Source organism: Opisthocomus hoazin, chromosome 23, assembly GCF_030867145.1.
Source record: "Opisthocomus hoazin isolate bOpiHoa1 chromosome 23, bOpiHoa1.hap1, whole genome shotgun sequence".
Taxonomy (NCBI): Eukaryota; Metazoa; Chordata; class Aves; order Opisthocomiformes; family Opisthocomidae; genus Opisthocomus; species Opisthocomus hoazin.
The window spans coordinates 9,214,582-9,235,033 of record NC_134436.1 but is presented as its reverse complement, the minus strand read 5'-3'; the positions used below and the strand labels follow the sequence as shown (position 1 = coordinate 9,235,033).

Sequence of the window (20,452 nt, the reverse complement as noted above, 5' to 3'; positions counted from 1 at the left end):
CAAAATAGAATGTTATTAATTGTAGAAGTAAAAACACAGCCACTGAGAAGTGTATCAAACTTATCCCACTGTGTCATTATTTAATCATTTAAAAACCATCATTGAGGGTGCTAAAAGCCATTGACAGCATTGAAACAGTCAGCAGAGTCTTCATACCAACAAGGAGAAGCAGTCGGAACGGGTTAAGTTCACAAATATGTCTGTAAACTAGCAGTAAAGATATTGAGTTTCAGGTTTAAATTCCTGGTTTTAAGGGGTAAAACTGATCTTTTATGTGCTTGTAATTCAAATTCGCTTGAAAAATTAGATAGGATCTATCTAGAAGTTGCATTGATAGCTTATGTAGGAAGCAGCGATACCCTGCACGCTCGTAAATAGTGGTGTGCTAAACCCATTTGGGTACTAGCACATGTCAATGGATTTCTAAGCACCATCACAGTGTACTGATTATTAAGAATGAAATAATGAATATGCTGTTGGCATACGCATACGGGACACTTTGGAGGCTACTGCAGGTATCCATTTTTTGTTTTCTAATCTAGTCTTTGGTTTGATTTTTGTGGATGTAGTTCATCACTTCCATACACCATATTTAAATGATAAATGTAGTACCTATGAAAATAGTGACTGAAACATTAAGGTACATGCTATCTCAGAATATGGTAAACGCAACGTGGGCTAACGAATACATAGTCAAACATCATCATAGTAACAAGAATGTCATTTTAAAGGTCAAGGTATTTATCAGGAGAAAACAAAGCAAATGGCTGTGGCAGTTAAATAGGAAAGCAATAAACTACTTTTTATTAAAAAAAAGCTGAATTAATCAGATTTATGCTTTATCTTTAAGAATTCAAAGCAACAAATCTGTAAAGATTTCTGTTCTCAAAGTGGATAACTAGTCAGTAATATTGGCTACAATACTCCCATTTAAAAAATGACCTTTTAAAGACGCTCTATAAAATTAAATTTTAATGAGTGGTAATAAATGGTGATACTTCCACAGGAGGAAATGCAATACTAGCCTGAAGCTGTTGCCATATGCCGTCAGCTTCAGTACCATGTTACGTATCCTCTTTTATTGCTTTCAAGCATACAAAATATGATGATGATAATGCCGCACTTTGAAGAAATGAAAACACTCTTAATAGTATACTCAGTCCAATCTAGCTGCTTGGTTGAGTAATGGTGTTCCTATTGCTTTCGTGGTGCTTTTTTGAGAAGTCCTTGTATTTTCCTTGTAACTAATGGAATAAGAATTGGCTAGTTGAAGAATTTCTGATGAAGGGTATCAAAACACAGGTGTTTTCTGCTGAGAAAGAGTTGTACTGTCTTTTCCCAAAAGAGGGAGGAGACACTTAAAAGCTAGCAACCCCTCAAGGATTTTTTTTTTTTCTGAAAAGTTTCGTGAGGGGCATGAGGAGAGCAGAAGGGGAAGCAAAGAAAGGAGGGGAAAGGAGAGCCAACTTGCATCATTAAACTGGTAAATGATACTAGAATATCAGCCTCCCTACTATCAGCAGTGATTAGAATTAATCCAGGAATTTAGAATGGGTCTGTAAGTGTGTCTTCAATTGTAGCCTTTGGCGTGGGTTTATATTCTCAGTCCCTTGGGCGCTGAATTTCATTTCCCCATTTGCTAAATGAGAACAATTTATCCTAAATCAACGATAATCAGAGTAAACACTATTATTAATTTATTGTTTCCATACTAGGAAAAAACAGTAGAATGAAGCTCTCTTCTTTTACCAGTGCTTTCCCTACCCCTTTTGCCCTGAGGATCCTATTAGCAGAAAGCTGAGGAACTCTATTTCATCAGAAATAAATTATGCCTTACTTTTTTTAATGTAAGTACTGAAGGGTTGTAAAGATTAGAAATACGTTTGAACCCACCATCACTTGATGTTATTTTCCTTGATGTTCTGAGCTTCTTTAGGGGAATGAAACAACATGTTCTTTTGAAAGCAAAGAACAGAGTTGCTTTAAAAGAACACCAGCACAGATTTTGGTTGCTGTACAAAATAATTCAAAAATCTGTACAGAAATATTTAAAGTAAGGTATAGGCAGTCTGAAAGAGAGCTGTCAGAATTTCTGGCGTGTAGAAGAGGCGGAACGTTTGCAGGGCAAATACGTGGCAGAACTAGTCACCCTCATTTTTTAAGTGATTAGAAAACTGTAATTCCCCAGAAACAGTAGGCTAAATCTCACTTTCTTCACAAAGGAGCTAAGGATGAAAAAACACCTTTAATTAATAAACACTGCTGGCACTACTTTGGTAACAAGCTGCTGTGAATGAAACTCTTAATTGCCTCAGAACAGGGTATTGTATACAAATTCATTTTACCCTGCAAGTGCTGTTCTTTGTTGTTGCTATTGCATTTTTGTAGGAAATAAGGAGGCTGGCAAAGCTACTTTTGTCACTGAAAGCAATTCCTGTCAGCTCTCCATTTGTGGGGAGCACTGAGGTTCAAAAGCAGCCCAAAACATTCCCTCAAGCCCTCGTGATAGCTAGAATAGATAGCTCTCAGTGCAATCTAAATCAAAGCTAAATTAAGCTGTGTACAAAGCTTCTGTTAATGAACTTATGCTTGAAATTCTGCAATGAAATTTATGATGAAAGGAAATAGGAAAAAAAAGTACATAGTAGTAAAAGAAATATAGAAGGACAGTGTACATCCATGGTCTATATATTTGACATTGTGACACAAACTGTGGAAAAATATTTTTCACTTGTCTATAAAGCTATGTAGATAAGTTTTTTCCTTTGTCCCGTGAGATTTGTTCTGAGGTGGTTTGTTGTTTTTTTTTGTTTGTTTGTTTGTTTTTTTTAATTATTTAGCCTTCAAATGAACATCTTCTGGCTGTAACTGTTGGAAACTCTTTGAGTTAGGCAGGAGCTGCATCTTCTACATTTGTGAAGAAAGCACCAGAGAAACTTAACTGGCATAAGGGTGTTTTGAATATGTAAAGTCGTGACTTTTTGGTTGTTGAATTCTCTGAACTCTTATTTCCATTATTAGGAATTTGGGAAATACAAAACTGTAGATAGTTGTGATTTATGAGGCATCCCTGCGTTGAGACCATAAGGAAAAGACATGTAGATCAATCTCTACTTAAGGACTGGAGAGATGTTTTCTTACATAGACACGTTCACATCTGTTGTGGGGATTTTGGTTATGGGAAAACTTCTAGCAAGTCGTAGAACATTGTTCAACGCTTTTTTACTGTGTCACCTTTTAAATGCACATAAAAAATGCTGAGTTGGGATAGTGATATCAGCTTAAAATTGACCTTGACACCTGAACTAAGCATTCCTGCTTTCTTCTTTTTTAGGATTACTGAATGAGTGAATAGTCACCAGTCTTGAAGAGAGCAGAAGCAAAGACTGGTAAGTAGTAAGACACTTATTCTGCACTCTAAATTAGAAACTATTTTGTGAATGAAAAAAATGTCGGGAGTTGTACTTGCTTGATTGGTTGTCTAAACAGTTCAGCAAAAAATTATTTTTGCTGCTTAGCATAGTGCCTTGGTGATGCATGCAGTGCATATACAGACATGAGGATTCTTGGTGTGTTTTGGGGATTTTTTTTGTGTGTGGAGATTGGTTTAGATGCAGAATGAGTTATGAAGTTCAGCCCTTGCAGAAAAGAGGCACTTACACTTGGTAATAACAGCCTTTGCCACATCGGTTTATAATGGGATCAACAAGTATAAAGATGTAGCACTATTGATTTTTTTTTTTTCCCCAAACTATTGGATGAAACTTAATTAAAAAAAGAGAACAGAATTTAAGGATGCTTGTCATTTTAAATTTATTGGCTGAGATTATGAATGTTCTTCTGGCACAGAACACGTCCTTGCCAGCCAAAGGATCCAGTGCTTCTTGTTTGTAGATGTCACCCATGAAGGGTATTTCTGAGTAATAGGACTTGACAGTGGAGATCTAGGATCCCAGGCAAACCCCTACCTCTGGCACCTCCCTTTGGGTGGGATCTGATTGCTCAAAAGTCAGCGCAGGGGTTTGAGTAGTAATGCTCGTTCGTGTTCCAAATGAAGTGCTTTGTACAAAGTAGAGCAGATGCAGCCCCTCTGAATTCCCGCGACAGATGGAATAAGGAGCTGTATTGCAGAATATTCTGGAATGGTTAAGAGTTATGACAGATTTGGCTTTAAATCCCTGCTCTCAGGTAGGCAGAGAGAAGCTTAAAAATTCATTCTCTGATCACTTAGAAATGGCTTTTTGACCCTTGGTGTTACAAGGTGAGATGAGTGCACCCTGGTGTTGGCTGGGTAGCTATTTGTACAAAATAAACTTAATATTTGCTAATAATAAGGAAATAAATGAAAGTGACACTCCACACTGATGGTTAGGACACAGACTTCTGGAACGTGAGGAGACAGATGAAAAACCACTGAGGTCAGAACATCGTGACCTTTCTTTCTCATGTTTGCCTTTGGAAAACAGGTCTGAAACACCGCGCAAGTGGGAATGTCATTTCCTGTGTTTGTCATTCCATGCCTAACCTTTGAAGTTCATATTTTTGTTCCGTGTTTTTTTTCTTTTTCTAATGGTTCTAAAATTTAATATGATAGTGTGCTAGCTGTTGGAAGCATGATTTATCATCTCTAAAAACTAATTAAAAGGAAAAGCAACACAAATGATATATGGAAATGAACGCATCAATATCTTGGCAGAGATATCTTAAGGTGCAGTTTCAAGATCGGCACAGACCGTTCTGAGCCTGTGCTGCAGTAAATATGGCAGCTTTGATTTCCGCACCTCTGACCCCATATTCCTTCTTCCTACTTATACTGGCAATTGCAAGGGTGCAGTACCCCCATCGGAGGAAGGAAAAAGACCACGACCGAAAAGCCAAACCACTGCCCCCTGCTCCAAGACAAGTCTGGCATTCAGAAACCAGAAGAACAAATTTTTCCTTTAGGATTAGGTTTGAGTTTGATGTTACTGGGCAATTCTGCAAGCAGTATTGCCAGTGCCAAGAGGGAAAGCGAGGGATGCGGAGCAGCAGATGAACAGCAGCTTCGGGTGCTCCTGTTGTGGAGCTGCTCCCAAAAATGCTCTGAAGTCAAAATCCAGAGAACTTCTCCTTGAGTTAGAATAAACTTTGAATTACGGTCTGCATATTAGTTCATAAGCCTTTGATTCAGCTTCCTGTAAGATACAATTTTAGTTTTATCTTTAACTGGAGTCCATCAGTAGGTGTAACTGGTATAAATGGTGATCTGTCTTTGAGTGGCACTTACTGAGTGCTGCAGATATCAGTAGGTGCAGTGTCACCCAGTCAAGCGCCTGACAGCGTCAGCTCGTGTCAGAGAGGTGGCTTGAGGTTTCTGGTAATCCTCACATTTACTGTTTTGCAAGCACAAAAAAGGTACAGTTCAGATACTTTATTAACACTTCAGTTTTGACTATCACGTTGGACATTTGTCTGATACTTACGTTTAAGTACATTTGCATGTCAGGAAATTTAGTATTGTCAACATGATGTTAATACAGATGGTTTTTCTGGAGAAGTCCAGGAGCAGCACAAAGCTCCAAAAGCTGCATGTTTCAAAATAAATAAGCAAGGTGATGATTACAGACTACACAGTATTTATATCTTGGTGCCTAGCAAGCAGAAGTTTGCAATCCAGAAAATGTGCATAACCGTTTATATTATTCAAGGTCATCACAGTAAAGATAGCAAGTAAATTTCAGAGTTATCTTTGAGATTATTAGGACTGTAGGAAAACCAAGCCTTGACACTATCTATGTAAAGAATAAAATACAGTTAAATACAAGCCTCTGTCATAGGTTTGTGACAGATAATTCTTATTTAAGATAGTTTTTCATTAAATAACTCTTTTATTGATCCAAGAATCAAAGATAAACTGAGAAAAAAAAAATGTATGTATATTACAGAATATTTGCCGTTACTGTATTCCATGAAAAGTAGAAATCTTAAAAAGAAACATTTTGGGAATTATGAAAGAAACATTCCGGGAATTACCTGCCTTATGAATGACTGTAGTCTAAAGGAGTAGTTAAAGACTTCATCCAAAATTAAAAGAAGAGGAAAGACAGACATGTAATAATTTTAAAAGAAAAATCTTATTTTGTGAACACATGTGTCTTGCTGTGGTCTTTTTTTCAGTATAGTCAATGGCAAAATGCACTTATTGATAATCTACAATTTATTTTAACAATTACCTGGTAAGATCCATCAAACTCATGAGGAATTCTTTTGTAAAGAATTTTTAAATACAAGATCCACAGCTGTTTACAGCTGAACCATTCACACTGTGTATCAGTGGGGTTTCAGTAAAATGCTGGTGATTAAAATTTTAGAGTGAAAGAAAAGAAGAATATTTCAGCCTAAAGAATGTACTGGACTAACCTAAACAAGGTGTAAAATAAATGTTTCTCACATCACAGATAACACGTGGTTAATGTAGGTAGAACAGTTTCTTCGTGTAATGTTATGTGTCACAGTAATGAATGCACAGAAAATAGTCCCTTGAAAGAGCTATGGCTGATTTTGCTTATAACTGAGAGCGTAAATGAAAAGTAATTAATGAAATATCTTTCATTACAATTATAAATCAAAATAAGAAATGCATTAAAAAATTAACAGAGCGTTGTCTGGAAATCACGTATTGTACAGGAATGTCTTCCCTGTTCAATTTCTGAGAAGAGGATTTCCATTAGTTACAGGAGAGTTACAGAACATAAATTACTCAACAAAAATGTTGCACCATCCTTCTACTGAAGAAGTTTCCCTGGAAGGGGAAACTAATTTACAGTTTTACGGGGAAGATGAAGTGTGGTGTGTATTTGCATGAGGTGCAGTAATTTAGATCTCCATAAACTTAGTTTGGAGATGTCAGTCTTGTTTAGTTCAAGTTGGGCAGCTGTTGCAAGGCAAGTGAAAACGCAGATGGAAAGGAAATCAGTATGTACCAAAGAGAACAAATAAAACAGTATGTCAGTAGAAAGAGGCTGAAAACAGGAGACTATTTCAGGTTTGGTTTTCAGTCCTAGCTCTTGGAAGTAATTTGGGGGAAATTCTAAGATAACCTGTGACTAAAGAATTGTTATGGTTGCAATGGCACCGTTTCAGCAGCAGTGCAGTGACTGGTACCTGCTTCCTGAAGCCCTATGATGGAACTTACCTATGAAATGCTTACTTGGCATTGGCTTTCTGAAAATATCTGGAGACTTTCTTATACGCGATTCCTCCACACAAAGTGAAAAGGCTGTTCAAATGTGAAGGTGTAATTGACTGCCTGTTGGAAGTCACAGCTCCGTGCGATGAGATGTGGCTTATAAATTATAGTTAACTGTGTTGGAACCATAGAATAATCCAACAGTGATAGGCAGCTGTAGTTTGGGCAGGTTTTATAGCGCACGTGCTGCACTCTGACTTTGTAACAAGGAGTGTTGGAAATCACATTTCAGATGCACTTGAATTGAGGCCTATTTAAGATGCCGAATCCCAGCAGTACTGCAGGATGAACGTCTTGATTTCCTGAATATCGCTAGATTTTTGTTCCACTTCTAAACTTTGAGCTTTAAACAAATAACTACTTCTTAGTTTTTTGAACCTAGAATCTTTTGTGTGTGTGAAATATGCAGTGTTAAATAAGTGAAAAACATAACCTAACTTAATCACTTATTATTCTGTTCGCTTTCTATTTCAGCATGGATGAAATTTTTATTTCTGTAGCAGTAAAATTACTGTTTGATATCAAAAACCTGATTGTATAGGGGCTGTATATACACAGAATAAAAGCTTTATATCCAGAAGTATTTAATCTGTAGACAGACAACAGATTTCACTGTTACCCTGTTTAAGATCATGGAAATTTTTAGAGGTGCATGGCTTTTAAAGATACATGTCATGAAATTGTTTTACTCTTTTGGATCTTCAGTCTTTAAGTAATGAGCAAGCTTATATACCTCATATTTTGAGGCTTGAAAGACACAGGAATATTTTATATTGCTAAAGTAATTGAAACAACTTACAGTTCTCTTTTGATTTAAAAAAAAAAAAACAAACAAAAAAAACAACACCCAACAGAACACAACTATGTGATATCAAGAATTATTTTCCAGTAGCTATTTTCACACTAACTGGTTATTGCTGGAAGTTATTTTTCTGTGTAAAAGCAGGGCTAGGCAATGGAGGAGAGAAAAGAAGATGGATTTTAAGGAAAAAGGATGGTATCCTAGCCAACTGCATCATGCATGACAAGGCCATGGTAGCGCATCATGACAAGGAGTTAGAGAAAAGTGGAGTAATTAGGTCTAATCATATGTTTAGAGAAGCATAATAAGTAAAAGGACTAATGAATTCAGGTAATATGGGTTTGTCTCCTGTGCTTGTCAGGGTCCTGTAACTGAGTAAGCTCATTTTGCTATGTAATAATAATAATACATCTTCTCCCTTATGCTTTCTGTCTTAACTATTTTAAACTACACGCTCATCAGGTCAAAAGCTAATGCATATTGTGTGTGTGAACAGTAACCTATTACAATGGGTGTATTTATCTTAGCTGCTTTAATAGCTCCAGTTCCATATATTCCTAATCGTTGCTGGTGACTTTTGGCACTTGCAGTGTAACCACTACATAATAACAGTCACAGAATTTGGTGTATAAATAACCTAAATGTGTCTTCTGTATATCTGGTATCAGTCCAAGATGAATAATGTGCTTTCCTTGTAAATAGTTTTTCTGAAACTGTACCATCATTTGAACACCATATTTGCATTCCTATTATTTTGTTATAATCTAAAAACTTTTTTATAGAAGGGGGGATGGTGCTGTTGTCAGTAGCATTGAGTGGCATCGTTGAAAAATTTTCTACCTGTTCCAACTTCTCAGTAGAAAATCACTTTATTTACAGTAGGTCTAACAGTGAAAATGGAGCATTTAAAAAAATTCTCTTAAAAATGTGGATCAAATACTGGAAAACTCAGCCTGTCAGCTGAACAAGGCTGTATAGCATATTCCTCAAAAATTTAAAGGTTACGTTAGAGTTTGGAGTATGAGCACAAGATCCAGATTCTCCAGCTAAGGAAGCGATTTCTCGTACAAAAAAATCTTCTCTCAAAAGCTTCTTTGGAACGGTTCTAACACTTTGTGTCTGGCAAGAAATCTAATGAACAACCAAGCCAGATTTGAGTCTTTGTACTCCAAACCTGAACAAAACCAAAGAAGTATAGTCAAGTGGAACTGAATTTACTGAACTTTCTTCTTGCTCTGTTAGTGCATTACCAGAGTGTTTGAGAGAATTCAAATATGTTTCATTTGCAGTTTCATTGAGTGTCTTCCCTTTTTTTGCCAATTCAGTATGAATATTGGAGAATTTTTTAATGTCAGCTTTCCTTTCCTTTTTAACTCTCCCTTTCTTTCCAACTGTGCTCACTTTTTTATATATATAATTTCACACTTGTATTTTTTGCCTTCTCCAGTGGGAAAAATAGGCTAGTAAGACTGATGCTGGCTTTCTGAAACTTGTTTTTCTTTCAGCTCTGTTTCCCTAAGAGGGGCAGAAGAAGGGGAATATAGTGCAGAACTAGAAAGTTAGGATTTTGCCACTACTACATAAGAAAATGCTTGGCAGGGGTGGGGTGCGGAAATCCAGATTCCATTTTTTCTGGGGAAAAAAAAAAGTATCGCCAAGTCTCTATTTCAGAAAAAAAATAGTTTCTTTCTTCGATAAGAACATTTAATAAGAAGAAATGTTTGTCTCTATGATCCCAGTGTGTCAGAAGTGGTTGTACTTGTGTTTTGATTGTTTTAGAGTGAAACACTCAGCTCTTTAAATTGAATTTCTACTTCTGCATTTAAAGCAAGTCCATTACGATTTTGAAGTGCAAGCTTGGAGGTAACATAGGCCACAGCTAATAGTTCATTTTGGGTGAAATGAAGCTCTGCACTGTTAATGTCTTTTTACCTTTATTATGTTAATTTGTTTATCACTAATGTTGTATTGAATAAATTTGGTAATATAAATGCTAAAACTTAAACCTGGACTGTACTTCTCTGAATATATTGTTACATATTGTTATATATTAATCTATACGTAGATTAATTACTGTCATTAAGAAATTATTTTTCTGGGTTTTCAAGTTCAAGAAGAAATAGTTTTTCAGATTAAGGGATAAACATATTAAATAACAAGACCTGCTTTGATATCCGTTGCCCTTTACAGGCAGTCTTCCTCAGTTTAATCAGAAATCATCCCGTACGTGCTACATATCACCTTCTCTGCAAAACTGGTGGAAGCGCTAACTGGGAGAACTCCTCCTTGTTCCTACTTCCTGCGCCTGTTCCTGTTATCGTTTGACCTTTCCTCAGTTCTTTGTCTCTACATCATTTTTCTGGTGGTTCTGAGCAAAGTAGCCAACAGAGATTTTGATTTCCATCCCAAATTAGAGGAAGGTCGAGCAAAACCATCTTTGTGAAGCTCTTTGAGGATCAGAGCAGGGACCAGCGCAGAGTTAGCAGCAGCATAACTGTGGCAGTCTCCTGCTTGCCCGTTACAGGCCCTGGGCTGATGAACTGAGTTTTTGGTCACAGTCCGCACATCTATCTCCCTGAAGTATTAGTTGTTGAAACAAAGAATTGTAAACTTCTGCAGCTTCACTGGAATACAGCACCCAGGTAGCATATGGAATTACATAAACTTCAAAGTGTGAGATTTTGCAGTAGTTACTTATAAAAAGTCTGTCTCTTGCATGTGAAGAATCCACAGGCTTGTACTCCTACACAGGTATTCACTCACACATCATCTATGAAATGCAGATGCTTACTGAACTGTCTTTCAATATAGTTTATTCAAAATGGTTGTCAGCAGAACTGTTTGCTCTGAAGAGTTAAAACCAAACTAAGCTTGGGGACTTAACATGTTTCCATGCAGTTGTGTTGAATGCTTCCAATAGAGAGTAGGCTTCAAGCGAACACTTTTACAGCACGTTTCAGACATTTTGGATAGTCACTGCTGTTGGCGATTTCGTAGTCTCTCTAACAAGGATTATAGCAGACAAGACTCACTCACCTAAGATGTCTTCTCAGCAACAGACAGCCATTCCTCTCCGACAGCACCTGATCCAGTACCTGTGCTAGCATCAGCAGCAACGGGCCAAGACGCATGTCATTCAAACATGCGAGGTAGCAGGCTGGAGCATGGTGGAGTGGCAATGCTGCCTTGCCCTGCCTGCCTAAATAGCTCATCCCCTTTGGGTAGGCCTGTCCCTGGGGCGGTTTCACAATCCCAGAAGTTCTATTTCATATTTATTTAATGCCAGTGTATGAGTATTTGCATGCAGTTCCCTCCTGCCCCTTTGCTTTATTCCCTGTAATCAGCTCGCTCCAATATACACAGCATTTCTCTAGGCAAGGCGTTATCTCCTTTGGGCTGTCTTATGTTCTTTCTGATTGCAGTTCTTTCTGTTTCACGCAGTGTGTTACTACTGTTCCTTACCATCTATAATACATTGTAACCATAGATACCATGCACAATTCAAACATGAATCTTCAAGGCTCCACATTTTCTCTTGTAAATATTTTGATGAAAAGAGTGATTGTATTTCAGATCAAGGCTTCAACAGAATATTAGTTAAAAACGTTGATTAAGAGAATTGAAACTACCTGCTCAGCTGTGTGTATCCTTGAAGTACAGGCTGAAGTTGAATCTGAGACTCAACTACTGCGTGTTAAGCACAGAGTGCTACTGAAAGGTATTTTATTTTTGTATTAGTGATCTCTCAAGGCCTGATCCAAAGTCAGTTGCAATGAAGGTAAGACTTTCCATTGATTTTAGTTTGCTTTGGGACATAGATCTTCTATAGTTTTAATTAGTAGCTTCAAAATTGTGTTTTACGTAATTTGCGAAGTAGTCAGGATAAATATAAACGTAAAATATTAGTATTTTCCATTCCAGACTTAGGCAGCGTTCACATAGACTACTCTGAGGGTATTCAGCTGCAGAAGTAGTTGAACTGGTTTTTTTGAGGGGAGAGAGGAGGGGAAATCCTGTGCTTATTATGAGAATAAGTTTGATTTAATGTTGTCCTTAACCCATTAGGGAAATATTTTATAAGGGTATCTTAAAAGCAGAAGTTCTGTCTCTGTATATGGCTATTAAAATCATTATGCATTTATAAGAGTAAATAGATTTAGGAGAGAAGGAATGTATAATGCAGCACCCTTTTATCAAGGGCATATACCACGTACCAGATGGAAAACAAACTGTGTTTACAACATTACCACTATCGCCACTGACACTACTAGATCTACAATATGTTACAGCAGCAGCTCCATTAACCTTGCTAGTTCTGTTGGAGTTGCCTGGTAGTTTGCCCAATCTGTGTTTGTTGTCAGCAAATGGATCAAATTAGGAGATTTTCATTCTGTTTATTGACCTTTCCCCTCCTTCCTCGATTTAGGCTATAGTTCATGCAAAATTGTTCTACTATTGCTCTGTAAAATACTGCAAATAGGTATCTCTGGCTCTGTCTGCTGTTGCATAAGTACATTATACAGTCTTACCTCAGAGGTGAAACTTCAAGAGAGCAGGTGATGGCAGATGTGCTGTAAAACCCCAGATTCCTACCTGGTTGCTTGCCGCGGTGCGCAACGTGGCTCGCCCGAGCTGTTGACCCTTACCCACGTGAGGACGTGTGGCTGTCTCTCAGGGCAGGCTTCCCCACAGGGTCCTTCGCTTTTCAAATAAGAGCAGTCTTCACCACATTTATTTATTTATTTAACGTAGTCATACTTATTTATCTGAGGTTTTGGGGAGCAGGTGGGGATGTTTGGTTTTTAAATGAATTAACCAGAAGAGTGGTTCTGTTGTCCTTTCACAAAATCGCAGAATGTTTGGGGTTGGAAGGGCCCTCTGTGCATCATCTAGTCCAACCCTCCTGCCGAAGCAGGGTCACCTACAGCAGGCTGTAGAGGACCTTGTCCAGGCGGGTCTTGAAATTCTTGATTCTTTCCTCAGTGCCTGCTCTCTAGGCCAGTGAAAAGGTGCTTGGGTTCTTAGCTATGGCCTGTCTCGATGGAGGTACTTCACACCGTAATCCTGTTATCAGGTGAATTCAGCAGGAACCACCGCAGTCCCACATGTCACTAGGTGTTGTTCTGCCCCGTGTTCGTGCTACAGAAACTGGCACGCAGCCACGTGACAGCCCGAGTCTGTGAACTGACCCAGCCAAACGCAAGCTGGCTGCTGCCGGGATTTCCAGCCCGATGCGCTTCCTGCCTCGCCACGCGACCGCGAGAGCGCTTCCACGCGGGAGACGCTGAACCCCGTGCCCTCGGGCGAGGAGAAGAGCAGAGGCATTCCTCTCTCTAATGGGGCTTGCCAGGCGAAACTGAGTGTGGGCTAAGGTGTTATGTTAGCTAGAAAAATTGAATGCCTTAGGAAGCCATTTTCAATTAGATTATTATCTGGGATGAGGTGATGTCTTCTGTATACCTAGTGGAAGACACCTAAGCCATTTCTTGGCATTCTTTGTCTCTTTTTTTTTCCCTTGGCAGTTCAGTTTATTAACATTATAAAAGAAACAAAGCTGTAGGGCTAAGAAAATTATTTCAAAGACTGAGACAGAAGTAACCTGCTACTGGGTTTCTGCAACCTCCCTTCCACTTCTTCCTGTTGTGTGAGCAGCGCTGATCAGGCAGTTGGGATTTAGATCAACACTACTTGCCACAGCAAGCTGAATAACCTCCTGACCTTCAGCTCTATTGTGATAACACAGGTTTCATTTTCTCTGAGCTGAAAGCAACTTATACTGAAGGGAAAATAAGGCCTGCTTCTCTGTTTAGACAAGATTCAAGTCATTGCATCGGGAATCAGGCACACTGAAATGGTTGGGGTTTCTCCTACTGTATAAAGCATGGCAAATGTAAAAGTTGTTTTTTGTTTTACCCTTATGCTCACCTATATCTCGTACAGAAAAAAAGGTTAGATTGCGGTATGGAGAATAATGAAGGAAAATAGAAATTTAAGAATTTAAAATTTTCTGCATGCATAGTTGCAATATCCCTGCTCTGCTTGAAGCAGGTATGAACCTATTGTGGTCTACATAAGGACAGCCAGAGTAACGCATATGATTCTGCAAATTTACCCCCAATTTATTCTTTAAAATTTAAGTAACATATAAAACAATTTGAGAGTCAAAGAGTCATAATAGCAATGATAGATAGGGGTTATTTTTTCTATCCACGAGTACTTTTTTTTCATCTTAATGCAAAGCTTATTTTGCTTTGGATCTGGAATTTTGTTGCATAGGCTAAAGCCATTTGGTAACAGTCCTTTCAGCTTCAGACTAGTGTATGTTAGTTTGAGCATGCTTTGGCGGAGCAGCTCGATGTTTGCAGATGAGGTGTGATCTAATCACTCTGGAAAACAAAGTCCACAATAACCATCAGCGTAATAGGTATAAATAGGTATAAATGAGGATATATTGATTTATGGAATCATCACTTTATCATTGTAATTGCAATTATTTGTCAAGCTTGGCACTACCAAGAGAGAAGTGGTGACTATATGCTTCCCTGGTTTTAGCAAGGGAGAGCATTTCGGGTATAACTTATTCCAGTAGGAACTGAGGAGTAGCTTGCAGGTATATATCAAGGTGGTTTGAGAGCTCGCCTCCACCTTGTATTTTGCAGGTGGCATGATGTCTTGGACAGTGGTACACAGACCACTAAGCTGAACTATATGAAACTCTCCTTTGTAACGCCTGTAGGCCACACACTCTTTCTGTAATGTATCTGCATACACGAGCGAGCAAAAGGATCCTTCATCCTTAGGTTTAATCTGTGGGTGCCCTACTAGCAGTGTAATGCCATACCAAGAAAGTTACAGCAGCTTCTGCAGCTTGTATTTGAGGTAAAACTCAGTCCGTACTAAAATCATTCCAGTTTTGCCTTTTAGATATTTGCTTGGCAGACTTCTGAAGAATGCGATATGTTTTGAGAAGACCTGTCCCTCTGTTGCTGTGTTAAATTGATCATTAAGCCGTGTATTCCTAATGAAGGATGGTGTATGCTTTCCCAAGTAAAGGTGGCTGCCTGAGTTTGATCTGCTCTTGAGAATTAGAGAAGACAAAGTACCTAGCAGGGTTTTTTCGAGTCTGTCTTATATAAAATATTTAATAACAGCAACAAACATTATATGCACCTTTCTTCTTCATGGATTTTATTAGACTTATTACAGTAAGTATGCCGTTTTTAAGATATTAGTATTACGCACATTTGTCTTCCTTATTTGTTTCTAACATGAAAAATAATATTTCTGCCTGTATTAGTTGTTATTCCTTCTGAATCTATCATAACTATTTACAAAAATTTGGTTCTACCTGAAAATATTATGCGCAGGCACAGTGTATCTGCTGTCTATGAGACTTCTTTTCTGTTTGCTGCTGGAGTTGGCTTCTCTGCAGAACTGTCAAAGCGGGTGAAGTGAAGCAGTTGTGGAACAGTTGTGAAAGTCTCCGTGTGAACTGTCATATTTACCTTTAACGGCCTGCAGTGCCAGGCTGAAATCTGGGATCTCCTGTCACAGGAAATTTGAAATAGTGCTTCTCTGGGTACCTGATAATAGAAGAGGTCACTTTTTAGAACAACTTACCTTACAGTAAAGATTTAAGAGAAGCACTGGTGAGCCATCATTCATTCAAGCCTGTTATAGACAGTTCTTTGTCTATAACAAGACAACAGGGAAGCCCAAATTGATAGCTGAGTCCTACCGATATCACTTGTGTATTCATTCCTTCATGTACTTTTCCTGCAGTGTTTCTGAAAGATAAAATAGTGCTTAGGCTGATGAGAAAGGGTGGATAGGAAGAACACTTTTTTTAAGCGTTTGGACATAATGAGAAATAAGGTATCTTAAAGTAGAATCTATTTGTTTCTGGTTTTCACTGACACTCCTGACATAATGTTCTTTTAGAGGCTTTATTATGAGCACAGTTTTATGTATAATGCATGTGGGCAGGTATGCAAAGGAGCAAGAGAAGGGAGAGAATAAAAAAATGGGGGAAACTCATAGCCGAGAGGAGATACCAAGCATCTGTGAAAGCATCAGTCACGATAGGAGATGAGAATCTCTCCTAACAAGGAAAAAGAGCTGAACAAGTGTGCTTATGGACAAATAAAGAGTGACCCTGGTTGCTCCATGCAGTTTGGTATTGTATCTTGTGAGTCCCCTGCTCTTTCGGCTATGCATTGGAATAGTAAGTTTCCGAGCAGAGTATTTGGTTTTACTCTGATGTTACTGCAGTTATGCTTGTGGGCATCGATCCAGAATCATGCAAAAAGGCCAACAGCATATTGACTTCATTGTTGTCTTCTCCTGGATTGCCAGCGTGAGTAGAAGTTGCAATATTAAATAAGCAGACAGGAAAATGCATTAGGCAGAAAATTACTGGTCACCTAATAACTGCAGCCATTTTTCTATACCGTGCACTGAGACCTTGCCCTGTTCTTTATGCTCTCATAACATCTTGAATCCGTTATTGGAATTCTGTCTTCATAGACGTGCCACTGAAATCTATTAAATTCTTAGCAGCCTTTGCAAAAAAGAATAAATTAGACCTGTTCTTCAAAAGATTCATTGGCTTCCAGTGTGTTATGTACACAATATTGCTTTTACAGTTCGGGTGGTTTGGGCCTCAGGGGACACTCATTTCTACCAGATTTGTTACAACTTCTTATTCAATATCTTTACCGGCGATCGCAGTCTCTTAATTGCTAATCAAGGTTGTGGTTGGCAGGAGTGAATAGCAACAGGGGTGAGTAAAGACATGGGCACAAATCTGCAGTGTGACTTAGTTAACCCAGCCAAATGTACAGTATTTCCTTCTAGGGAAAACGAGTAGAAGTCACAGTTTCCGAGTAAGGGAAAGGATCATACAACTGATTGAGTGAAGATACATGGAGAGATCAGAAGACAGCAAAGGAAACAACACGATGGTGGACTACAGTTGTTGATGCTGTATGTGGGTCCCTGGAACACAGATGCACAAAAATAAATGCGTGTTGAACATCAACATGCTGTAGTAATGCATGTAAGAATGAGTCTGACCCACGGGTGAGGAGTGAACAGAAAACGTGCATAAGAACATGTATGGATAGGAGTAGGAAGAAGGCATTGTATGTCCGTAAAATAACATTAAAACTGCTGCTATCGTGCGTTGTTTCCAACACCTATGTTGTCTTCAACAAAAATACTGAAAATAGAAAAAAGAGTAAGAAGAGTTGAAAAATAACTTGAAGTCTGAATATATGCTTTTTATGAGTAGAAAGTAAAGAGAAAATGCTGTGTTCCAGTGGAAAAAAAAGTGTTCATGTCTTGTGGAAAGAATACAGTTTTCAAGAAATTTAAACAATTTGATTTACCTTGTCATTAGATTGCTGCACAAAGGACGTTGAGAGAGGCTGTACTGGTAGCTTCTGTAGCTGATGGCATTCATGAACAGTGAGAGTTAATGGGGGGAATGACACCCAAACACGGGGGGAGCAAGTGAAGGAAAAGGGAAAACTCTCCAGTGGCTAGCTGGGGAGAGAAATAAGAGCAGCCCCAGGCAAGGGTCCTTGTCTGGGTGTGCTCCCCAGTGCAACAGTTGATGATGATGCATATGACAATGACTTCTGCCCTGCTTTATCCCTACTACTGTTTACTTTTCACCAGGACCTGCTCAAACCCCATCGTTTATGCCTATTTATGATGGTATTGGTATTGACTGGAGCTCACTTAATAGAGTGTGGTGTGTGACTGGTTTTTAAGCTTCCACGCATATGTAGTAGTGGATACTACTTATCGGATGAGTTATGGTTAAAATCCTCGCAGTGTTACCTACTTTGTTAAGCAATAAGTTGTGTCATTTCTCTAATACAAACCAAAACCTACAAAGTTAGGGGTAACAAAAGGAGAGGCGGGGTGATTTTCACACCATGGTTGCTGCTTCTCACCAGAACAGTAAAACAAGGGAGAGTAACATCCCCAACAATACTGGGGTTTGCAAGTGCAAGGCTGTAAGAATAGCAGCATGAAAACAACTGTATGATAGCAGCAAGCACAAAGCTCTGCCATGCAGGCTTTGGAAAAACACAGGAACTGGGTACAAGCTTTAAGAGCTGTCAGCAAAGGCACGTTAGAGAGACTTCAAATGTCTGACCCTTAGCATTAGAAGGGCTAAGACAGCTAAAGCACTGTGCAACCCTGACTGCTGTTCAGAAGCACCAGTGTGTTGTGACCCGCATGCGAGGGGAAGAATGTTGCAATCTGGTCTGCCTTCCAGTGTGGCCCCCTGTTTAGTGTCCTACCCCCACCTAAAGAAGGGGTGGGGGATCAACGGCGTGTGGTAAAATAGATTTTTCTAATCTCCATGCTGGTGTTATATGACAGTATAACCATATGGACACTGCAGCAGGTGCCAAGAATATCACTGCTGGGTGTAAGGCTACATATCGGTGAAGAGGCTGACGATGACTATCCACTGAAAGTGTCAGACCAGTTGGAGGTTAACGTAAGAGGCTGACGATGACTATCTACTGAAGGTGCCAGACCAGTTGGAGGTTAACGTAAGAGGCTGGTGATGGCCATCCACTGAAGGTGCCAGACCAGTTGGAGGTTAATGTTTCTTGTAACCTTCTTTCTTTTCCCTCAAAGTAATCCTCCTGTTAGAGTTGATGTATGCCATCAGTTACAGACCCTGCAAATAAAGCGCTGTGTATATAAGCCTTTCTTAACATCCTCTGTGTTGCAAAATGCATATTATTTTTATCTATTTCAGACAATAGCAGTTGTGGAATGCAAGTCCTTACTTGCTGTTGTATCACAGTAAGGCACGTCTTGTAGTTCTGTAGCAATCTGGCTTCTTCCCTTGGATGGCCTGACTAGCACGGAAGAGATATGCGACAGTTTTGTCATTGGTAAGCCCACTTAGCTGCACTGACTTTCTCCCAGCTGCTTTTCTTTCTCCTTTGGAAACAGAAGAGTCTGATACTGTGTGATGATGAAAGCTGTAGACAGAAGGAAGTTAAGAGACAAGGTAAAGCTCTATTGTTCTTCCATAGCTGCATGGTGAGAACTGAAGCCCCTTGGGATAGCTTGTAATATTGAGAAAGATAGGTGAGCAATCAAACGTGCCTCTTAAGGAATTTTGATTGTTCTTCTGAGGAGTTTTTTCATGGGTGCTTTTCTTGGTTTAGCACTGTTAGTTGCATGGAGTTTGAAGGAGCAGCCTGATGGCTTTGCTTTTGAATAAGAACCCCCATGCAGGATAAATCCAAAAGGAATCAAAACCTTTAACTAAAGCTATGAAATCAGCACCTTTTCAATACAGCTTGGAGTGAAATTTCTTGATTCGGATGAAGATCAAGGCAGGCAGGGGAAATCTGGCCAGCTCAATACTAGCATTTTACAGGATGAAGGATTTTCCTTGCAAATTGAAAATCGTGTCTTCATGGGAAGTCCTGCATATCCTAACTAGACATATGTGAGCTTTCTATGTAGTTTAGAGCCAATCCTTAGGTTTTTATAGGCTGTAATTCTTTTGTATTTTGAAACTAGATTCTTAGCATGTTTGGAAAAATTAAAAGAAATCAGAATAATCTGTATCCTCTTCTTTTTGGAATATCTGAGTACTCATCTCATTCACTGAAGCCCCTAATAGTAATGAATCCTCATAAACCATAGCTCAGAGGTATTCTGAAAGGTAAATTCTGTAGGGCTATCTCATTTCTGTTGAGTTGTGCTATCTATAAAAATTTCTTGAAGGCATTAACTGAAGTATAGAGCCTCACACAGAGGAATCTAAATTGTCACTAGTGGTTCTAGGCGCTTCCTTAAAAGAAATAATATTAATTAAAATGGATGAATATCTGGATTGTTTCTTCTGATTGTTTTGTTTTTTAAAAATCTATATAAATTAAAATAGAAAAAAGTATTTAGTCTTACTAAAATACAACTAGAGGTACAGCTGTACTTACAGGACAGCTAATGACAACTATGGCTTTCCATGACATCTCTTTGGTAGGCGTCGAAATGACCTTGTCAAAGTTAAAAGCTCTCATAACATTCATATTTTGTTTTTATGGCATTATGATTCTGCATAACAGTGCTAAAAACAAAAACACAGTATAATTATACTGTCCATCAAGCCAGCAGAAAAGGCATTTTCCACCAGCTTTGCACCTACTAAGCTGTAAATAATTTATAAAATTAGAAGTCATGACTAAGTGGAGGCATTTTGGGGCTAGTTAAGCACTTGTCATGGCTCTGTGGTTTAAGCGACCCCCCACACTGAGCTCGGGTTGCTTACACTTCTCATGTGAATGTGGAAGTGGTCATTTGCTCTCGTATTGCTGTGCATGCACCTAATAAAAATAGCAAGCTGTCAATAGAGGCGTGTACAGGTGTGTGTTGTA

At 38.7% G+C, this 20,452-nt stretch overlaps 1 protein-coding gene across 3 annotated transcripts in view; it reads left to right on the top strand.

Annotated features, from left to right (window-relative positions):
• Positions 1–20,452, top strand: part of TENM2 (teneurin transmembrane protein 2) — a 1,253,534-nt gene that overhangs the window by 259,864 nt on the left and 973,218 nt on the right. For all 3 annotated transcript variants that reach the window (XM_075442184.1, XM_075442183.1, XM_075442198.1), the window contains exon 4: positions 3,335–3,389. The gene's annotated coding sequence lies outside the window, so the exon portion shown is untranslated. The remainder of the gene's footprint in view (positions 1–3,334; positions 3,390–20,452) is intronic.